Genomic DNA, 6,000 nt, shown 5'->3' with positions numbered 1-6,000 from the left:
TCTTTGTCCATGTAAGCTGTCCTACAGGAGCAGGCACATTGTACTGCATGCTCCATTCTACTTAGTGCTTATTGGGGGGGATCACTCTTTACTGACTGCTTGAGTTGAAGCACATCTCTTACCTTTTATCCCTGGAAAATGCAGCTCTTTCTGCAGTGATCCAGATGCAGAGTGACAGCTGTACTTTGCATGGGTTCTTCAGTTCACAACACAACCTTTTCCTATGCTTGCATGCTGAGCTGCTGAGTAGTAGCTTTACTGGTAACACTTCATAGCACCATCATCATAATATCTTGATCTGAAGTTAGTAGCAAAGAAAAGACAGTGAGTTGCTGTAAAACCAATCTCCAACAATACTGGATTAGGGACCTTATTTGAATGTGTTCTTGCTGTCTTTCTTGACAATGACTTACCAGTTTTTTTATGATTTTATAGCTCTGTATAAGAACTGAAGAATGAATAGGATTAATATCACATGCTTTGCTCTCAAATGATATATGAAACCCAGTTACTCAAACTTCAGTTGTTTTGTTTTTTTAAATGAGGTTTTCAGAGCTTGCTGATAAGAAGACCTTGTAAGGTAAACAACTTTTTGTTCCTAATTCCTTCATATTCAAAGCAGCAAAACAATTAAAAAAACTGAATTTTAAAATAACTTCTTTAATGAGGAATAGTATTTGTCATTTTATCAGGCCTCTGCATAATCTGTGTTTCAAAACTCTTAAGCCCTCAGCACCTTCATATGCCATTTGTTCATATCCTGCTGTGCCAGAGCCAATGTTTGCAGGAGAACATTAATTATTCTGGGGTGTGGTGTTCCTATGTCTGTTCTGCACCCTCCCTCCTTTGTTTCAGGTTAACAGAGATTCCCTGGAGTACACAGGGAAAGTGATTGGGAATGAGAACTCCTCTGGGAGGAAGGCTGCAGCAGGGGGCAGAGAACATGTGCTCACTTTGGTGATGGGACACATGTAGGGACATCTCTTTTAAGGGCAAACTTGGAATCATAAACTTTGCTGTTATGTGAAACAGATTGTGGAGTCTGTCATCTGTGGGAATGAGAGGGGCTATCCCATGCTTCTAGAGAAAAAAAATTAAAATTTGCTCCCTGTAATGGCCCTGTTGTTACTGATTTTCCTTCTTAAAACAGATTTCAGTGCTCCTATGGAAGTTCAGTGGTATTTCAGGCATAATGAATACATATGTTAATTGTTATATAAGTGTTAAAATTGAAGCTACATCTAAAGAAAAAATGCTAACACCTTCGTGTTCTAAGCAGTTTGGGAAACTGCTTATGTGGGAACTGAAGTCCTATCTCCAGCTTTCTCTGGAGAGAGGGGAAAAGTGTCGGGCTCTTTAGAGGAAAAACTGTGCAAAAAATCTTTACTCTGCAGAAACACCTTGCCATGAAGAATTATTATTGACCTCTCCCAGCTACTTGTCTAGGTTTCAGATCTTGAAATACTCTGCATAATTATTTTACTGTTACAATTTCTAACTTTCACTGTTTTGCTTCTCTGGTTAGCACTGAGTGTGCTGAAAAAGCAGTGCTGCATATGTTATCTTCACTGTTGTAGTGTAAGGTTTACCAATCTTTTCTCTCATTCCATGACTGCTGAAGAGCCCACAGGAAACCATAACTGGCATGAGAGGGAGCTTATGAGAGAGGACTGGGGCTGATAAGAACCAGGGGGTTATCAGTCATCCCTTTTAAATATATTTTTTTCCATTGCAAATAAGCAGTTGATTCATATTCTTTCTCTGCTACAAGGTATCTGCTTACATTGGCAGCTGCCTCTTACTAATCCTCAATCCAGTCCTATTATGTTTTGGGACTGGGGTTTGTTTTTTTTTTTTGCTTTTCAGAGACAACCCATCTCCCTTTTCAGATTCTGTTGGGATCTTAATGTGTGTGAAGTACAGAATAGCCATGGATGAGTAACTTAAAAAGGACAGAAAATACCAGTTTTAAATGTTGGGTAACAGAGGTTGCTATCTGAAGCTTTCTCAAGATTGTGAAATGCCCATCGCTCATTACTTTCACCCTCAAGGCCACAGTTCAGGATGTTGTGTATCTATAAAATGAGAAGATGACTGACTAAACCAGATCATATTTTGTCTGTAATCACCTGTATTGGGTATGTGTGTACTATAATGCTGTATTGCTAATATTGTGATAACACAACTACATGAAGAAAAGAAATGTAAACAAGAACTTCTGTAAGTTCCCTTTAGTAATTCTTTTCTTGTTCCAAAAAATTCGTTTGGAAACTTACAACTTTTAAATGTAATACTGTAGCTCAAAACTCAGCAGCTAACACTGAGAAAAGCCTAACTACAGAAGGGTGCCTTCCATTCTTATTTATGGATGGGTACAGCATTACTCAGCCTGAACTGCTGCATGTCTGGTTAGAATTCAAAGACTTTAATGGGCTTTAAGTTTTGAAGGCTCTGCTCCTGTAGTCTGCTTTGGGGTGCCAACACCCAGAATAGAGTCCTTGGCAAATCCAAGAAAGAGAGTCTGTTCTCTTGCATAATTCTATGTTCTTAGGACACCTGTCCAAGAATCAGGAGATGAGTCTATGCCTGTGGCCTTGAAGGAGTCAGATGCCCTGCTTCTGCTGACTTTTATGAAGATGCTCCTGCTGCTGAACATGTGGCTGGGTGGGAAGGGAATGGTTAAATCCTTAACAGCAGAGAGTACAGAGCAGGGTGGGAATTAGTCTTGAAGGTATGTGGTTAAATTTTCACTCTATTTTGGCTCTTCCTTGAGATTTCCATTCTTTTTAAGCACCTCATAGTGGTTTCATGCTAAACAGATAACTAATTCTGTGAGTAGTGATAGGTATCAAATTAAAAATTAAACAGTTGAAGTTAAACCTCTGAAGGTAAGCTTACCCCTGACCTTCTCAGCAAGGATCACAGGATAATCTTTGCAGATGTCAGTTATGGCACCAGAGATAAAGTAAGAGCTGAAAGCAAACTTCTGCTTCCTTCCTGTTGTCTCCACTCTTCTATTGCCTGGCTGCATCCTCAGTTTGCATAAGTTCTCAGTAGCAAGGATGAAACAAATACTACTTTCAAGTTAGACTTTCATGGCTAAGACACCTCCAGTTTCAGGTAAGTATAAATGGGTAATACAGAAGTATTCCCTTCCTGCTCAGTGCATAAATGTCTCACAACTCAGTTATCTGTGCCCCCCTGCCAAGAGCACAAATCCTGTCTGTCTGTCAGTGAGCTTGTGGAGTATGCTCTTGTTTGCTCACTGATCTACATAAAGTAATTAAGAGATAAATCTTCTTTCAAGATAAAGGCTTTAAAGAATGGAGTGTGATTACTTGTAGGATATAGGGGTGTACACCTGTATAGAAACAGAATGAGTCTTTGTACTGACTGCCCATACACTTTCATGGGAGTTGCTGAAATGAAACATGATAAAAATCTGACTCTTCACCTCAATTTCTGCCTTTGGCAGGTGGAATATCCTCAGCTAAACAGTGATGCAATTCCAAGATGCCAGCTTTAATCAGATGAATTGCTAAAATCTGGCAGCTTTTGCAATGAAAGGGATGACTAACATAATGAGGACTAGTGGTGCCACTGGTTTTGAACCTTTAATAAACACCAACGAAAAGGTCAGTGATTAAACAGCATCAGCCCACTGGACTTGACTCTTCCAGTATTGTAAAGATTTCTGGCTGGTCTCTGTACTCACTTAAATGTGCATGTTATGTGGTAAAGTTTGAATACCTGCTTGTTACATGGTTTTTTTTCTATCTCAGGTGTTTTTCCTATTGTTCATAGCTGTTGAAAACCAATTAAAAATACAATTAATTGTACTTAGGAAGCGTGAACTAGATTCTTGGCATTGACACTTGCTTCGAGTGGTTTTGGATAAAGGATTTTTGAGTCTTGTCTCATCTGCTTATTGTTTGGCAGAAAGCTGTTTGAAGCTTTACAACACTGGTTGCTTTCAATGACTAGAGAGGATAGAGGTCTTGATGTTCCTAGTGCTGAGTGACATCACGCTTTGGAATTCTTTGAGGGGTGTGTGTAAAATGTCATTTACACAGCCTTCAGATGTTCATACAATGGGCATCAGATTTATGGATGCACAGTTCTGTGCAGCAGAAGGCAGTGATGTCCCCTCCATGGTGGCTGAAGAGCGTTGGGCACCACAGCAGCTGCTGTGTGGCAGAAGGGCTCCTGTGCCATCCCCCAAAATCTGCCCCTTAGGCAGGGGAAGGCCTGCACCTCTCTGTTTCACTTTGTTGGTGAGTGTGGTAGCATTTGTGCTCTGATGCAAACCAGAACTTCGGTGGCTGCCTCTGCTACATGTGATTTGGACACACCTCGTGACCTGGGCCCTTCAAGGAACTCAGGTGCTTAGGCAGGATCCCCAAATTCATGATGGCTTGGGTAAAAAGCAGCTGGGTGCTCCTTTCTGACAAGCCAGCAATGGTGGTTGTTATGGCACTGTAGTGCTTCAGTGAGTTTTACAGGTGAAAGTACTCTCCAACAATACAGTACATCAGTACAAGAAGGAGTCTTGAGCCTCGAGCAGGACTCGGGTACCAGACTCAGAGGTGAATGTCTGCCTCAGTCTCATTCTGATCTTGGGGCTTAGCAAAGGTCTAGCACTGCAGAGGTAAAGATGTTTCCTAACCATGGTGGTGTGTCCTGGGCAACACAAATATGGACAAAGAATTTGTTTCAGGGAGAGCAGGTGAAGATTTGAAGAAATCCTGGCTTTTGGCCCGTTGTTTGCTTTGACTTAGAGAATGTTCCCATTGCTGCTCTTGCTTCTCATCTTCTCTGGGAAGAGAAGTCTGTGATGGAAAAGCAAGGTAAGCTACCTGCATCAGTGTTCAGAGCAGAGGAGCTCAGAAGTTTTCATGTCAGAGCCTTGTTTTGTAAGACATTGGAAAATACTCAAACTCTACCTAACAGCTCTCTAAGTCCAGGTGGTTTTGACTGAAGGAGTGCAAAATAGTTTGCAATAGCTGTGCCTGGCCATTGTAGTGTGTGATTTTTAAACTGGCCTTAGGAACACAAGTAGAAAGTAGTAAATACAATATTGATCTTCAAGAACATTGGAGCTTGTAAATTGGACTGCCAAGTTTGACTTCCATAATACATAAATCAAAGGCAGGAAATCCATTAGAAAACAAATGAGGGGATACATGAGTGAATATGAACTGTCAAGAGAATCTTTTTCAGAGAAATACTGCTTTAAAATGTACATAGTTTTTCCACTGAGTCTGTGAGCATGAGCATCATACAATGGCACTAAGCTACTAATGCAGGGCCCTTTGGCAGCTCATAAGAGACGGAAATATGCCAAGACAAAGAAGAAAAATCTCAATGGTGAATGGGTTGGAGAAAGCTAGGGAATAAGTAGAGTGTTGTTCCCACCTAAGGAAGGTTAACAGTAAGATGGGTCAGGGAGCTGTGGTAATGCACATTTCCAAGTGATCTTAGAGTTAAATAGTAGATTGATTTTTTTTTTTGGGGGGGGGGGTACAGGAGTAATCAGAAAAATAAAACTTTCCTGTGGGAAAACAGAATAACCTCATGTGTTGATGAAAAGGCAGAGGAAAGTCTAAAACTGACAGCACAAAAAGGAACTCACATGAAAGGAAAGTATCCTAATATGCCTACAACACAAGGAGGCTTTGGAGAGAGATTTGGGGAAGGTTCTTCTGCATTATGTGTAGGTCTCAGGAAACACCTGTATGAGGAAGCCAATTAGAATTCTAACTATTGGGAAAGGAAAGGAAAAAAAAATACTGATGTGCAACTATATTAATGTTGTCTTGAGTGTTGTCTGCAGTCCTTGAGAACATCTAGTAAAACTAGGGGGTATGGGGAGGAACACTGAAGGTATATAAAGAGATAGAAAAACTTCCAAATAAGACAGCAAGCTGTATGATTCACTCAAGAAACTGTGACTCTGGCAGGTACTGGAGGGGAGAAATCAGTGTTGCATAGGGCTGGGAG

Source organism: Heliangelus exortis, chromosome 3 (assembly GCF_036169615.1).
Source record: "Heliangelus exortis chromosome 3, bHelExo1.hap1, whole genome shotgun sequence".
Taxonomy (NCBI): domain Eukaryota; kingdom Metazoa; phylum Chordata; class Aves; order Apodiformes; family Trochilidae; genus Heliangelus; species Heliangelus exortis.
This window is presented reverse-complemented; position numbering follows the sequence as displayed.